Source organism: Musca domestica, unplaced genomic scaffold (genome assembly GCF_030504385.1).
Source record: "Musca domestica strain aabys unplaced genomic scaffold, Musca_domestica.polishedcontigs.V.1.1 76, whole genome shotgun sequence".
NCBI lineage: Eukaryota > Metazoa > Arthropoda > Insecta > Diptera > Muscidae > Musca > Musca domestica.
In genome coordinates this window covers 432,709-450,571 of record NW_026712396.1, presented here as the reverse complement: position 1 = coordinate 450,571, position 17,863 = coordinate 432,709, and the positions used below count along the sequence as shown (strand labels likewise).

The 17,863-nt window shown below is 48.4% G+C and overlaps 1 long non-coding RNA gene across 1 annotated transcript; it reads left to right on the top strand.

The window, feature by feature from the left end:
- The first annotated feature begins 208 nt into the window (after positions 1-208).
- LOC131806456 (uncharacterized) lies at positions 209-1,211 on the top strand. The gene is made up of 3 exons (XR_009344044.1): positions 209-322; positions 388-931; positions 996-1,211. It is a non-coding gene; the product is annotated as an uncharacterized LOC131806456 (long non-coding RNA).
- The last annotated feature ends 16,652 nt before the right edge of the window (positions 1,212-17,863 follow it).

Below are 17,863 nucleotides of genomic sequence, written 5' to 3'. Positions count from 1 at the left end.
TAAAACATTCACGTTTATTGCTCTGGTAAACGTCCAAAAATATATTATTAGAATTCACGTTTATTGCTTGTTAGGCCTCCAAAAAATAACCCCTAGAGATCCACGTTCATTTCTTAGATAGCCCCCCATAAATATTATTTAAAAATATATTCATTTATTTTATTTTATTTTACATGTATTGTTTACGAACAACACGGTAACCCTGTATTCCAATTGACTATCACACTGAACATACCCTATCAAATTATATTTGACAATTCATATTTGTGAAAATTTAAAACTGAACCGGCAGCAGCAAAAACTCGGAAGGAAGAAAATCGGGGTAAGTACATCAAAACTTTTCAAATTTCCTTAAAATAATAAAGCGCCAAACCTCAAAAACTTTAGCAAAGTGCAATAACCGCGAAAAAACAACAAAAACGTTCAATTTACAAAACGCAATAAAAGTCAACGGCTGGAAAAATTTAAAAAGCAGAAAAACAAGGAATGAAGTTTTTAATACATTTTTTCAATCAACGAAACAGGAAAATTCGGCGTTTTTGTTCTAAACGAAAGCTTTAGACCGATGGTCCAAGGAGGAACATGAAACAATACGTAGAAGTTACAAAACATTTGGCTGCGCAACATCCTTTGGAGGATGAAGTTTTTGCATCCTTGGCTAATGTTGTGGGCGAAAAAGAAATTATGATGTTGGAAAATGCCATGGCCTCCTCCATTGTTTGATGGCTTCCAAATTTCTGCACAATTATGCAAAGACTGTTCGTCGTAATATTTGTGAAAAGACAATTGTCATTAAAAAGAAATGTTTCGGAAAAAATGAATTTTCCAATACTGCTGGGTAAGCTATTGGAAAACCTGGATAAATAATAGGTGTTGGATGAAATCAGACACCAGAAACAAAATCGCGAACCGGCAATAATAGCCATTTTTGGTGAGTTCAAGTTCCCAGAAAATTAAAATATTTTGACAGAATTTTGTTTGTTCTTTCTTGACAGGAATCTATTGAATTGCCAAGGCCAATACAATATTTGCGATATGCAAGGATGTCATTGCCCACAAATCGCTACCATTTTTAATACCATGAAAATTGCTTAACCATTGCTCAATTCAATACATTTGTTGCCTTGATCAAGGAAATGTTTGACCGGGGCGAAACAGAACAAAGGGAAAATTGGAACAATTATCCACAATACAAAAATATAACAAATGAGTTTATAATGACTTTTTATTGGGTGTACAATGTGTGTGTGTGTGCCTTTGTGAATCAGAGGATTCAGGGTTCAAGATCTAATGGGATTAACATAGAAACCCAACAACATAATATCGCACAGAAGAAAATCACAATCATGAAAATTTTACATCAAACGAAAAACATGCATCGTCTATATCTAGACCAGCTAGCCTGGCTTCAACTCGTCGATATCAAGACCAACTGGTGTGGCGACGTCAACTCGTATATAAATACACCCGTAGGAGCGCCTTCATCTCGTATATAATTAGACCCTTAGGCGCGACTTTATCTCGTATATAGATCCGTAGGCGCGGCTTTATCTTGTATATAGACCCGTAGGCGCGGCTTTAAAACGTGCGTCGACCCGACGTGTAGAAGCCTATAGACGCTCCTACGTGTAGACCCGCAGGCGCGTCGTCATCTCGTATATAATTAGACCCGTAAGCGCGGCTTTAACTCGTATATAGACCCGTAGGCGTGGCTTTAAAACGTGCGTAGACCCGACGAGTAGAAGCCTATGGACACTCCTACTTGTCTATAGTCTTCAACTCGTATATATAGACCCTCAGGCGCGTCGTCATCTCGTATATAATTAGACCCGTAGGCGCGGCTTTAACTCGTATATAGACCCGTAGGCGCGGCTTTAAAACGTGCGTAGACCCGACGAGTAGAAGTCTATGGACCGTCCCACGTGTCTATAGTCTTCAACTCGTATATATAGACCCTCAGGCGCGTCGTCATCTCGTATATAATTAGACCCGTAGGCGCGGCTTTAACTCGTATATAGACCCGTAGGCGCGGCTTTAAAACGTGCGTAGACCCGACGAGTAGAAGCCTATGGACACTCCTACGTGTCTATAGTCTTCAACTCGTATATATAGACCCTCAGGCGCGTCGTCATCTCGTATATAATTAGACCCGTAGGCGCGGCTTTAACTCGTATATAGACCCGTAGGCGCGGCTTTAAAACGTGCGTAGACCCGACGAGTAGAAGCCTATGGACACTCCTACGTGTCTATAGTCTTCAACTCGTATATATAGACCCTCAGGCGCGTCGTCATCTCGTATATAATTAGACCCGTAGGCGCGGCTTTAACTCGTATATAGACCCGTAGGCGCGGCTTTAAAACGTGCGTAGACCCGACGAGTAGAAGCCTATGGACACTCCTACGTGTCTATAGTCTTCAACTCGTATATATAGACCCTCAGGCGCGTCGTCATCTCGTATATAATTAGACCCGTAGGCGCGGCTTTAACTCGTATATAGACCCGTAGGCGCGGCTTTAAAACGTGCGTAGACCCGACGAGTAGAAGCCTATGGACACTCCTACGTGTCTATAGTCTTCAACTCGTATATATAGACCCTCAGGCGCGTCGTCATCTCGTATATAATTAGACCCGTAGGCGCGGCTTTAACTCGTATATAGACCCGTAGGCGCGGCTTTAAAACGTGCGTAGACCCGACGAGTAGAAGCCTATGGACACTCCTACGTGTCTATAGTCTTCAACTCGTATATATAGACCCTCAGGCGCGTCGTCATCTCGTATATAATTAGACCCGTAGGCGCGGCTTTAACTCGTATATAGACCCGTAGGCGCGGCTTTAAAACGTGCGTAGACCCGACGAGTAGAAGCCTATGGACACTCCTACGTGTCTATAGTCTTCAACTCGTATATATAGACCCTCAGGCGCGTCGTCATCTCGTATATAATTAGACCCGTAGGCGCGGCTTTAACTCGTATATAGACCCGTAGGCGCGGCTTTAACTCGTATATAGACCCGTAGGCGCGGCTTTAAAACGTGCGTAGACCCGACGAGTAGAAGCCTATGGACACTCCTACGTGTCTATAGTCTTCAACTCGTATATATAGACCCTCAGGCGCGTCGTCATCTCGTATATAATTAGACCCGTAGGCGCGGCTTTAACTCGTATATAGACCCGTAGGCGCGGCTTTAACTCGTATATAGACCCGTAGGCGCGGCTTTAAAACGTGCGTAGACCCGACGAGTAGAAGCCTATGGACACTCCTACGTGTCTATAGTCTTCAACTCGTATATATAGACCCTCAGGCGCGTCGTCATCTCGTATATAATTAGACCCGTAGGCGCGGCTTTAACTCGTATATAGACCCGTAGGCGCGGCTTTAAAACGTGCGTAGACCCGACGAGTAGAAGCCTATGGACACTCCTACGTGTCTATAGTCTTCAACTCGTATATATAGACCCTCAGGCGCGTCGTCATCTCGTATATAATTAGACCCGTAGGCGCGGCTTTAACTCGTATATAGACCCGTAGGCGCGGCTTTAAAACGTGCGTAGACCCGACGAGTAGAAGCCTATGGACACTCCTACGTGTCTATAGTCTTCAACTCGTATATAGACCCTCAGGCGCGTCGTCATCTCGTATATAATTAGACCCGTAGGCGCGGCTTTAACTCGTATATAGACCCGTAGGCGCGGCTTTAAAACGTGCGTAGACCCGACGAGTAGAAGCCTATGGACACTCCTACGTGTCTATAGTCTTCAACTCGTATATAGACCCTCAGGCGCGTCGTCATCTCGTATATAATTAGACCCGTAGGCGCGGCTTTAACTCGTATATAGACCCGTAGGCGCGGCTTTAAAACGTGCGTAGACCCGACGAGTAGAAGCCTATGGACACTCCTACGTGTCTATAGTCTTCAACTCGTATATATAGACCCTCAGGCGCGTCGTCATCTCGTATATAATTAGACCCGTAGGCGCGGCTTTAAAACGTGCGTAGACCCGACGAGTAGAAGCCTATGGACACTCCTACGTGTCTATAGTCTTCAACTCGTATATATAGACCCTCAGGCGCGTCGTCATCTCGTATATAATTAGACCCGTAGGCGCGGCTTTAACTCGTATATAGACCCGTAGGCGCGGCTTTAAAACGTGCGTAGACCCGACGAGTAGAAGCCTATGGACACTCCTACGTGTCTATAGTCTTCAACTCGTATATATAGACCCTCAGGCGCGTCGTCATCTCGTATATAATTAGACCCGTAGGCGCGGCTTTAAAACGTGCGTAGACCCGACGAGTAGAAGCCTATGGACACTCCTACGTGTCTATAGTCTTCAACTCGTATATATAGACCCTCAGGCGCGTCGTCATCTCGTATATAATTAGACCCGTAGGCGCGGCTTTAACTCGTATATAGACCCGTAGGCGCGGCTTTAAAACGTGCGTAGACCCGACGAGTAGAAGCCTATGGACACTCCTACGTGTCTATAGTCTTCAACTCGTATATATAGACCCTCAGGCGCGTCGTCATCTCGTATATAATTAGACCCGTAGGCGCGGCTTTAAAACGTGCGTAGACCCGACGAGTAGAAGCCTATGGACACTCCTACGTGTCTATAGTCTTCAACTCGTATATATAGACCCTCAGGCGCGTCGTCATCTCGTATATAATTAGACCCGTAGGCGCGGCTTTAAAACGTGCGTAGACCCGACGAGTAGAAGCCTATGGACACTCCTACGTGTCTATAGTCTTCAACTCGTATATATAGACCCTCAGGCGCGTCGTCATCTCGTATATAATTAGACCCGTAGGCGCGGCTTTAACTCGTATATAGACCCGTAGGCGCGGCTTTAAAACGTGCGTAGACCCGACGAGTAGAAGCCTATGGACACTCCTACGTGTCTATAGTCTTCAACTCGTATATAGACCCTCAGGCGCGTCGTCATCTCGTATATAATTAGACCCGTAGGCGCGGCTTTAAAACGTGCGTAGACCCGACGAGTAGAAGCCTATGGACAGTCCTACGTGTCTATAGTCTTCAACTCGTATATATAGACCCTCAGGCGCGTCGTCATCTCGTATATAATTAGACCCGTAGGCGCGGCTTTAACTCGTATATAGACCCGTAGGCGCGGCTTTAAAACGTGCGTAGACCCGACGAGTAGAAGCCTATGGACACTCCTACGTGTCTATAGTCTTCAACTCGTATATATAGACCCTCAGGCGCGTCGTCATCTCGTATATAATTAGACCCGTAGGCGCGGCTTTAAAACGTGCGTAGACCCGACGAGTAGAAGCCTATGGACACTCCTACGTGTCTATAGTCTTCAACTCGTATATATAGACCCTCAGGCGCGTCGTCATCTCGTATATAATTAGACCCGTAGGCGCGGCTTTAACTCGTATATAGACCCGTAGGCGCGGCTTTAACGCGTATATAGACCCGTAGGCGCGGCTTTAAAACGTGCGTAGACCCGACGAGTAGAAGCCTATGGACACTCCTACGTGTCTATAGTCTTCAACTCGTATATATAGACCCTCAGGCGCGTCGTCATCTCGTATATAATTAGACCCGTAGGCGCGGCTTTAAAACGTGCGTAGACCCGACGAGTAGAAGCCTATGGACGCTCCTACGTATCTATAGTCTTCAACTCGTATATATAGACCCTCAGGCGCGTCGTCATCTCGTATATAATTAGACCCGTAGGCGCGGCTTTAACTCGTATATAGACCCGTAGGCGCGGCTTTAACGCGTATATAGACCCGTAGGCGCGGCTTTAAAACGTGCGTAGACCCGACGAGTAGAAGCCTATGGACACTCCTACGTGTCTATAGTCTTCAACTCGTATATAGACCCTCAGGCGCGTCGTCATCTCGTATATAATTAGACCCGTAGGCGCGGCTTTAAAACGTGCGTAGACCCGACGAGTAGAAGCCTATGGACGCTCCTACGTGTCTATAGTCTTCAACTCGTATATATAGACCCTCAGGCGCGTCGTCATCTCGTATATAATTAGACCCGTAGGCGCGGCTTTAACTCGTATATAGACCCGTAGGCGCGGCTTTAAAACGTGCGTAGACCCGACGAGTAGAAGCCTATGGACACTCCTACGTGTCTATAGTCTTCAACTCGTATATATAGACCCTCAGGCGCGTCGTCATCTCGTATATAATTAGACCCGTAGGCGCGGCTTTAACTCGTATATAGACCCGTAGGCGCGGCTTTAAAACGTGCGTAGACCCGACGAGTAGAAGCCTATGGACACTCCTACGTGTCTATAGTCTTCAACTCGTATATATAGACCCTCAGGCGCGTCGTCATCTCGTATATAATTAGACCCGTAGGCGCGGCTTTAACTCGTACATAGACCCGTAGGCGCGGCTTTAAAATGTGCGTAGACCCGACGAGTAGAAGCCTATGGACACTCCTACGTGTCTATAGTCTTCAACTCGTATATATAGACCCTCAGGCGCGTCGTCATCTCGTATATAATTAGACCCGTAGGCGCGGCTTTAACTCGTATATAGACCCGTAGGCGCGGCTTTAAAACGTGCGTAGACCCGACGAGTAGAAGCCTATGGACACTCCTACGTGTCTATAGTCTTCAACTCGTATATAGACCCTCAGGCGCGTCGTCATCTCGTATATAATTAGACCCGTAGGCGCGGCTTTAACTCGTATATAGACCCGTAGGCGCGGCTTTAAAACGTGCGTAGACCCGACGAGTAGAAGCCTATGGACACTCCTACGTGTCTATAGTCTTCAACTCGTATATATAGACCCTCAGGCGCGTCGTCATCTCGTATATAATTAGACCCGTAGGCGCGGCTTTAACTCGTATATAGACCCGTAGGCGCGGCTTTAAAACGTGCGTAGACCCGACGAGTAGAAGCCTATGGACACTCCTACGTGTCTATAGTCTTCAACTCGTATATATAGACCCTCAGGCGCGTCGTCATCTCGTATATAATTAGACCCGTAGGCGCGGCTTTAACTCGTATATAGACCCGTAGGCGCGGCTTTAAAACGTGCGTAGACCCGACGAGTAGAAGCCTATGGACACTCCTACGTGTCTATAGTCTTCAACTCGTATATATAGACCCTCAGGCGCGTCGTCATCTCGTATATAATTAGACCCGTAGGCGCGGCTTTAACTCGTATATAGACCCGTAGGCGCGGCTTTAAAACGTGCGTAGACCCGACGAGTAGAAGCCTATGGACACTCCTACGTGTCTATAGTCTTCAACTCGTATATATAGACCCTCAGGCGCGTCGTCATCTCGTATATAATTAGACCCGTAGGCGCGGCTTTAAAACGTGCGTAGACCCGACGAGTAGAAGCCTATGGACACTCCTACGTGTCTATAGTCTTCAACTCGTATATATAGACCCTCAGGCGCGTCGTCATCTCGTATATAATTAGACCCGTAGGCGCGGCTTTAACTCGTACATAGACCCGTAGGCGCGGCTTTAAAATGTGCGTAGACCCGACGAGTAGAAGCCTATGGACACTCCTACGTGTCTATAGTCTTCAACTCGTATATATAGACCCTCAGGCGCGTCGTCATCTCGTATATAATTAGACCCGTAGGCGCGGCTTTAACTCGTATATAGACCCGTAGGCGCGGCTTTAAAACGTGCGTAGACCCGACGAGTAGAAGCCTATGGACACTCCTACGTGTCTATAGTCTTCAACTCGTATATATAGACCCTCAGGCGCGTCGTCATCTCGTATATAATTAGACCCGTAGGCGCGGCTTTAACTCGTATATAGACCCGTAGGCGCGGCTTTAACGCGTATATAGACCCGTAGGCGCGGCTTTAAAACGTGCGTAGACCCGACGAGTAGAAGCCTATGGACACTCCTACGTGTCTATAGTCTTCAACTCGTATATATAGACCCTCAGGCGCGTCGTCATCTCGTATATAATTAGACCCGTAGGCGCGGCTTTAAAACGTGCGTAGACCCGACGAGTAGAAGCCTATGGACGCTCCTACGTGTCTATAGTCTTCAACTCGTATATATAGACCCTCAGGCGCGTCGTCATCTCGTATGTAATTAGACCCGTAGGCGCGGCTTTAACTCGTATATAGACCCGTAGGCGCGGCTTTAAAACGTGCGTCCCGACGAGTAGAAGCCTATGGACACTCCTACGTGTCTATAGTCTTCAACTCGTATATATAGACCCTCAGGCGCGTCGTCATCTCGTATATAATTAGACCCGTAGGCGCGGCTTTAACTCGTATATAGACCCGTAGGCGCGGCTTTAACGCGTATATAGACCCGTAGGCGCGGCTTTAAAACGTGCGTAGACCCGACGAGTAGAAGCCTATGGACACTCCTACGTGTCTATAGTCTTCAACTCGTATATATAGACCCTCAGGCGCGTCGTCATCTCGTATATAATTAGACCCGTAGGCGCGGCTTTAAAACGTGCGTAGACCCGACGAGTAGAAGCCTATGGACGCTCCTACGTGTCTATAGTCTTCAACTCGTATATATAGACCCTCAGGCGCGTCGTCATCTCGTATGTAATTAGACCCGTAGGCGCGGCTTTAACTCGTATATAGACCCGTAGGCGCGGCTTTAAAACGTGCGTAGACCCGACGAGTAGAAGCCTATGGACACTCCTACGTGTCTATAGTCTTCAACTCGTATATATAGACCCTCAGGCGCGTCGTCATCTCGTATATATAGACCCTCAGGCGCGTCGTCATCTCGTATATAATTAGACCCGTAGGCGCGGCTTTAAAACGTGCGTAGACCCGACGAGTAGAAGCCTATGGACACTCCTACGTGTCTATAGTCTTCAACTCGTATATATAGACCCTCAGGCGCGTCGTCATCTCGTATATAATTAGACCCGTAGGCGCGGCTTTAACTCGTATATAGACCCGTAGGCGCGGCTTTAACTCGTATATAGACCCGTAGGCGCGGCTTTAAAACGTGCGTAGACCCGACGAGTAGAAGCCTATGGACACTCCTACGTGTCTATAGTCTTCAACTCGTATATATAGACCCTCAGGCGCGTCGTCATCTCGTATATAATTAGACCCGTAGGCGCGGCTTTAACTCGTATATAGACCCGTAGGCGCGGCTTTAACGCGTATATAGACCCGTAGGCGCGGCTTTAAAACGTGCGTAGACCCGACGAGTAGAAGCCTATGGACACTCCTACGTGCCTATAGTCTTCAACTCGTATATATAGACCCTCAGGCGCGTCGTCATCTCGTATATAATTAGACCCGTAGGCGCGGCTTTAAAACGTGCGTAGACCCGACGAGTAGAAGCCTATGGACGCTCCTACGTGTCTATAGTCTTCAACTCGTATATATAGACCCTCAGGCGCGTCGTCATCTCGTATGTAATTAGACCCGTAGGCGCGGCTTTAACTCGTATATAGACCCGTAGGCGCGGCTTTAAAACGTGTGTAGACCCGACGAGTAGAAGCCTATGGACACTCCTACGTGTCTATAGTCTTCAACTCGTATATATTGACCCTCAGGCGCGTCGTCATCTCCTATGTAATTAGACCCGTAGGCGCGGCTTTAACTCGTACATAGACCCGTAGGCGCGGCTTTAAAATGTGCGTAGACCCGACGAGTAGAAGCCTATGGACACTCCTACGTGTCTATAGTCTTCAACTCGTATATATAGACCCTCAGGCGCGTCGTCATCTCGTATATAATTAGACCCGTAGGCGCGGCTTTAACTCGTATATAGACCCGTAGGCGCGGCTTTAAAACGTGCGTAGACCCGACGAGTAGAAGCCTATGGACACTCCTACGTGTCTATAGTCTTCAACTCGTATATATAGACCCTCAGGCGCGTCGTCATCTCGTATATAATTAGACCCGTAGGCGCGGCTTTAACTCGTATATAGACCCGTAGGCGCGGCTTTAAAACGTGCGTAGACCCGACGAGTAGAAGCCTATGGACACTCCTACGTGTCTATAGTCTTCAACTCGTATATATAGACCCTCAGGCGCGTCGTCATCTCGTATATAATTAGACCCGTAGGCGCGGCTTTAACTCGTATATAGACCCGTAGGCGCGGCTTTAAAACGTGCGTAGACCCGACGAGTAGAAGCCTATGGACACTCCTACGTGTCTATAGTCTTCAACTCGTATATATAGACCCTCAGGCGCGTCGTCATCTCGTATATAATTAGACCCGTAGGCGCGGCTTTAACTCGTATATAGACCCGTAGGCGCGGCTTTAAAACGTGCGTAGACCCGACGAGTAGAAGCCTATGGACACTCCTACGTGTCTATAGTCTTCAACTCGTATATATAGACCCTCAGGCGCGTCGTCATCTCGTATATAATTAGACCCGTAGGCGCGGCTTTAACTCGTATATAGACCCGTAGGCGCGGCTTTAAAACGTGCGTAGACCCGACGAGTAGAAGCCTATGGACACTCCTACGTGTCTATAGTCTTCAACTCGTATATATAGACCCTCAGGCGCGTCGTCATCTCGTATATAATTAGACCCGTAGGCGCGGCTTTAACTCGTATATAGACCCGTAGGCGCGGCTTTAAAACGTGCGTAGACCCGACGAGTAGAAGCCTATGGACACTCCTACGTGTCTATAGTCTTCAACTCGTATATATAGACCCTCAGGCGCGTCGTCATCTCGTATATAATTAGACCCGTAGGCGCGGCTTTAACTCGTATATAGACCCGTAGGCGCGGCTTTAAAACGTGCGTAGACCCGACGAGTAGAAGCCTATGGACACTCCTACGTGTCTATAGTCTTCAACTCGTATATATAGACCCTCAGGCGCGTCGTCATCTCGTATATAATTAGACCCGTAGGCGCGGCTTTAACTCGTATATAGACCCGTAGGCGCGGCTTTAACTCGTATATAGACCCGTAGGCGCGGCTTTAAAACGTGCGTAGACCCGACGAGTAGAAGCCTATGGACGCTCCTACGTGTCTATAGTCTTCAACTCGTATATATAGACCCTCAGGCGCGTCGTCATCTCGTATATAATTAGACCCGTAGGCGCGGCTTTAACTCGTATATAGACCCGTAGGCGCGGCTTTAAAACGTGCGTAGACCCGACGAGTAGAAGCCTATGGACACTCCTACGTGTCTATAGTCTTCAACTCGTATATATAGACCCTCAGGCGCGTCGTCATCTCGTATATAATTAGACCCGTAGGCGCGGCTTTAACTCGTATATAGACCCGTAGGCGCGGCTTTAACTCGTATATAGCCCCGTAGGCGCGGCTTTAAAACGTGCGTAGACCCGACGAGTAGAAGCCTATGGACGCTCCTACGTGTCTATAGTCTTCAACTCGTATATATAGACCCTCAGGCGCGTCGTCATCTCGTATATAATTAGACCCGTAGGCGCGGCTTTAACTCGTATATAGACCCGTAGGCGCGGCTTTAAAACGTGCGTAGACCCGACGAGTAGAAGCCTATGGACACTCCTACGTGTCTATAGTCTTCAACTCGTATATATAGACCCTCAGGCGCGTCGTCATCTCGTATATAATTAGACCCGTAGGCGCGGCTTTAACTCGTATATAGACCCGTAGGCGCGGCTTTAAAACGTGCGTAGACCCGACGAGTAGAAGCCTATGGACACTCCTACGTGTCTATAGTCTTCAACTCGTATATATAGACCCTCAGGCGCGTCGTCATCTCGTATATAATTAGACCCGTAGGCGCGGCTTTAACTCGTATATAGACCCGTAGGCGCGGCTTTAACTCGTATATAGCCCCGTAGGCGCGGCTTTAAAACGTGCGTAGACCCGACGAGTAGAAGCCTATGGACGCTCCTACGTGTCTATAGTCTTCAACTCGTATATATAGACCCTCAGGCGCGTCGTCATCTCGTATATAATTAGACCCGTAGGCGCGGCTTTAACTCGTATATAGACCCGTAGGCGCGGCTTTAACTCGTATATAGCCCCGAAGGCGCGGCATTAAAACGTGCGTAGACCCGACGAGTAGAAGCCTATGGACACTCCTACGTGTCTATAGTCTTCAACTCGTATATATAGACCCTCAGGCGCGTCGTCATCTCGTATATAATTAGACCCGTAGGCGCGGCTTTAAAACGTGCGTAGACCCGACGAGTAGAAGCCTATGGACACTCCTACGTGTCTATAGTCTTCAACTCGTATATATAGACCCTCAGGCGCGTCGTCATCTCGTATATAATTAGACCCGTAGGCGCGGCTTTAACTCGTATATAGACCCGTAGGCGCGGCTTTAAAACGTGCGTAGACCCGACGAGTAGAAGCCTATGGACACTCCTACGTGTCTATAGTCTTCAACTCGTATATATAGACCCTCAGGCGCGTCGTCATCTCGTATATAATTAGACCCGTAGGCGCGGCTTTAACTCGTATATAGACCCGTAGGCGCGGCTTTAAAACGTGCGTAGACCCGACGAGTAGAAGCCTATGGACACTCCTACGTGTCTATAGTCTTCAACTCGTATATATAGACCCTCAGGCGCGTCGTCATCTCGTATATAATTAGACCCGTAGGCGCGGCTTTAAAACGTGCGTAGACCCGACGAGTAGAAGCCTATGGACGCTCCTACGTGTCTATAGTCTTCAACTCGTATATATAGACCCTCAGGCGCGTCGTCATCTCGTATATAATTAGACCCGTAGGCGCGGCTTTAACTCGTATAGACCCGTAGGCGCGGCTTTAACTCGTATATAGCCCCGTAGGCGCGGCATTAAAACGTGCGTAGACCCGACGAGTAGAAGCCTATGGACACTCCTACGTGTCTATAGTCTTCAACTCGTATATATAGACCCTCAGGCGCGTCGTCATCTCGTATATAATTAGACCCGTAGGCGCGGCTTTAAAACGTGCGTAGACCCGACGAGTAGAAGCCTATGGACACTCCTACGTGTCTATAGTCTTCAACTCGTATATATAGACCCTCAGGCGCGTCGTCATCTCGTATATAATTAGACCCGTAGGCGCGGCTTTAACTCGTATATAGACCCGTAGGCGCGGCTTTAAAACGTGCGTAGACCCGACGAGTAGAAGCCTATGGACACTCCTACGTGTCTATAGTCTTCAACTCGTATATATAGACCCTCAGGCGCGTCGTCATCTCGTATATAATTAGACCCGTAGGCGCGGCTTTAACTCGTATATAGACCCGTAGGCGCGGCTTTAAAACGTGCGTAGACCCGACGAGTAGAAGCCTATGGACACTCCTACGTGTCTATAGTCTTCAACTCGTATATATAGACCCTCAGGCGCGTCGTCATCTCGTATATAATTAGACCCGTAGGCGCGGCTTTAAAACGTGCGTAGACCCGACGAGTAGAAGCCTATGGACGCTCCTACGTGTCTATAGTCTTCAACTCGTATATATAGACCCTCAGGCGCGTCGTCATCTCGTATATAATTAGACCCGTAGGCGCGGCTTTAACTCGTATATAGACCCGTAGGCGCGCCTTTAACTCGTATATAGCCCCGTAGGCGCGGCATTAAAACGTGCGTAGACCCGACGAGTAGAAGCCTATGGACACTCCTACGTGTCTATAGTCTTCAACTCGTATATATAGACCCTCAGGCGCGTCGTCATCTCGTATATAATTAGACCCGTAGGCGCGGCTTTAAAACGTGCGTAGACCCGACGAGTAGAAGCCTATGGACACTCCTACGTGTCTATAGTCTTCAACTCGTATATATAGACCCTCAGGCGCGTCGTCATCTCGTATATAATTAGACCCGTAGGCGCGGCTTTAACTCGTATATAGACCCGTAGGCGCGGCTTTAAAACGTGCGTAGACCCGACGAGTAGAAGCCTATGGACACTCCTACGTGTCTATAGTCTTCAACTCGTATATATAGACCCTCAGGCGCGTCGTCATCTCGTATATAATTAGACCCGTAGGCGCGGCTTTAACTCGTATATAGACCCGTAGGCGCGGCTTTAAAACGTGCGTAGACCCGACGAGTAGAAGCCTATGGACACTCCTACGTGTCTATAGTCTTCAACTCGTATATATAGACCCTCAGGCGCGTCGTCATCTCGTATATAATTAGACCCGTAGGCGCGGCTTTAACTCGTATATAGACCCGTAGGCGCGGCTTTAACTCGTATATAGACCCGTAGGCGCGGCTTTAAAACGTGCGTAGACCCGACGAGTAGAAGCCTATGGACACTCCTACGTGTCTATAGTCTTCAACTCGTATATATAGACCCTCAGGCGCGTCGTCATCTCGTATATAATTAGACCCGTAGGCGCGGCTTTAACTCGTATATAGACCCGTAGGCGCGGCTTTAAAACGTGCGTAGACCCGACGAGTAGAAGCCTATGGACGCTCCTACGTGTCTATAGCCTTCAACTCGTATATATAGACCCTCAGGCGCGTCGTCATCTCGTATATAATTAGACCCGTAGGCGCGGCTTTAACTCGTATATAGACCCGTAGGCGCGGCTTTAAAACGTGCGTAGACCCGACGAGTAGAAGCCTATGGACACTCCTACGTGTCTATAGTCTTCAACTCGTATATATAGACCCTCAGGCGCGTCGTCATCTCGTATATAATTAGACCCATAGGCGCGGCTTTAACTCGTATATAGACCCGTAGGCGCGGCTTTAAAACGTGCGTAGACCCGACGAGTAGAAGCCTATGGACACTCCTACGTGTCTATAGTCTTCAACTCGTATATATAGACCCTCAGGCGCGTCGTCATCTCGTATATAATTAGACCCGTAGGCGCGGCTTTAACTCGTATATAGACCCGTAGGCGCGGCTTTAAAACGTGCGTAGACCCGACGAGTAGAAGCCTATGGACGCTCCTACGTGTCTATAGTCTTCAACTCGTATATATAGACCCTCAGGCGCGTCGTCATCTCGTATATAATTAGACCCGTAGGCGCGGCTTTAACTCGTATATAGACCCGTAGGCGCGGCTTTAAAACGTGCGTAGACCCGACGAGTAGAAGCCTATGGACACTCCTACGTGTCTATAGTCTTCAACTCGTATATATAGACCCTCAGGCGCGTCGTCATCTCGTATATAATTAGACCCGTAGGCGCGGCTTTAACTCGTATATAGACCCGTAGGCGCGGCTTTAAAACGTGCGTAGACCCGACGAGTAGAAGCCTATGGACACTCCTACGTGTCTTTAGTCTTCAACTCGTATATATAGACCCTCAGGCGCGTCGTCATCTCGTATATAATTAGACCCGTAGGCGCGGCTTTAACTCGTATATAGACCCGTAGGCGCGGCTTTAAAACGTGCGTAGACCCGACGAGTAGAAGCCTATGGACACTCCTACGTGTCTATAGTCTTCAACTCGTATATATAGACCCTCAGGCGCGTCGTCATCTCGTATATAATTAGACCCGTAGGCGCGGCTTTAACTCGTATATAGACCCGTAGGCGCGGCTTTAAAACGTGCGTAGACCCGACGAGTAGAAGCCTATGGACACTCCTACGTGTCTATAGTCTTCAACTCGTATATATAGACCCTCAGGCGCGTCGTCATCTCGTATATAATTAGACCCGTAGGCGCGGCTTTAACTCGTATATAGACCCGTAGGCGCGGCTTTAAAACGTGCGTAGACCCGACGAGTAGAAGCCTATGGACGCTCCTACGTGTCTATAGTCTTCAACTCGTATATATAGACCCTCAGGCGCGTCGTCATCTCGTATATAATTAGACCCGTAGGTGCGGCTTTAACTCGTATATAGACCCGTAGGCGCGGCTTTAGAACGTGCGTAGACCCGACGAGTAGAAGCCTATGGACGCTCCTACGTGTCTATAGTCTTCAACTCGTATATATAGACCCTCAGGCGCGTCGTCATCTCGTATATAATTAGACCCGTAGGCGCGGCTTTAACTCGTATATAGACCCGTAGGCGCGGCTTTAAAACGTGCGTAGACCCGACGAGTAGAAGCCTATGGACACTCCTACGTGTCTATAGTCTTCAACTCGTATATATAGACCCTCAGGCGCGTCGTCATCTCGTATATAATTAGACCCGTAGGCGCGGCTTTAACTCGTATATAGACCCGTAGGCGCGGCTTTAAAACGTGCGTAGACCCGACGAGTAGAAGCCTATGGACGCTCCTACGTGTCTATAGTCTTCAACTCGTATATATAGACCCTCAGGCGCGTCGTCATCTCGTATATAATTAGACCCGTAGGCGCGGCTTTAACTCGTATATAGACCCGTAGGCGCGGCTTTAAAACGTGCGTAGACCCGACGAGTAGAAGCCTATGGACACTCCTACGTGTCTATAGTCTTCAACTCGTATATATAGACCCTCAGGCGCGTCGTCATCTCGTATATAATTAGACCCGTAGGCGCGGCTTTAACTCGTATATAGACCCGTAGGCGCGGCTTTAAAACGTGCGTAGACCCGACGAGTAGAAGCCTATGGACACTCCTACGTGTCTTTAGTCTTCAACTCGTATATATAGACCCTCAGGCGCGTCGTCATCTCGTATATAATTAGACCCGTAGGCGCGGCTTTAAAACGTGCGTAGACCCGACGAGTAGAAGCCTATGGACACTCCTACGTGTCTATAGTCTTCAACTCGTATATATAGACCCTCAGGCGCGTCGTCATCTCGTATATAATTAGACCCGTAGGCGCGGCTTTAACTCGTATATAGACCCGTAGGCGCGGCTTTAAAACGTGCGTAGACCCGACGAGTAGAAGCCTATGGACACTCCTACGTGTCTTTAGTCTTCAACTCGTATATATAGACCCTCAGGCGCGTCGTCATCTCGTATATAATTAGACCCGTAGGCGCGGCTTTAACTCGTATATAGACCCGTAGGCGCGGCTTTAAAACGTGCGTAGACCCGACGAGTAGAAGCCTATGGACGCTCCTACGTGTCTATAGTCTTCAACTCGTATATATAGACCCTCAGGCGCGTCGTCATCTCGTATATAATTAGACCCGTAGGCGCGGCTTTAACTCGTATATAGACCCGTAGGCGCGGCTTTAGAACGTGCGTAGACCCGACGAGTAGAAGCCTATGGACACTCCTACGTGTCTATAGTCTTCAACTCGTATATATAGACCCTCAGGCGCGTCGTCATCTCGTATATAATTAGACCCGTAGGCGCGGCTTTAACTCGTATATAGACCCGTAGGCGCGGCTTTAAAACGTGCGTAGACCCGACGAGTAGAAGCCTATGGACACTCCTACGTGTCTTTAGTCTTCAACTCGTATATATAGACCCTCAGGCGCGTCGTCATCTCGTATATAATTAGACCCGTAGGCGCGGCTTTAACTCGTATATAGACCCGTAGGCGCGGCTTTAAAACGTGCGTAGACCCGACGAGTAGAAGCCTATGGACACTCCTACGTGTCTATAGTCTTCAACTCGTATATATAGACCCTCAGGCGCGTCGTCATCTCGTATATAATTAGACCCGTAGGCGCGGCTTTAACTCGTATATAGACCCGTAGGCGCGGCTTTAGAACGTGCGTAGACCCGACGAGTAGAAGCCTATGGACACTCCTACGTGTCTATAGTCTTCAACTCGTATATATAGACCCTCAGGCGCGTCGTCATCTCGTATATAATTAGACCCGTAGGCGCGGCTTTAACTCGTATATAGACCCGTAGGCGCGGCTTTAAAACGTGCGTAGACCCGACGAGTAGAAGCCTATGGACGCTCCTACGTGTCTATAGTCTTCAACTCGTATATATAGACCCTCAGGCGCGTCGTCATCTCGTATATAATTAGACCCGTAGGCGCGGCTTTAACTCGTATATAGACCCGTAGGCGCGGCTTTAGAACGTGCGTAGACCCGACGAGTAGAAGCCTATGGACACTCCTACGTGTCTATAGTCTTCAACTCGTATATATAGACCCTCAGGCGCGTCGT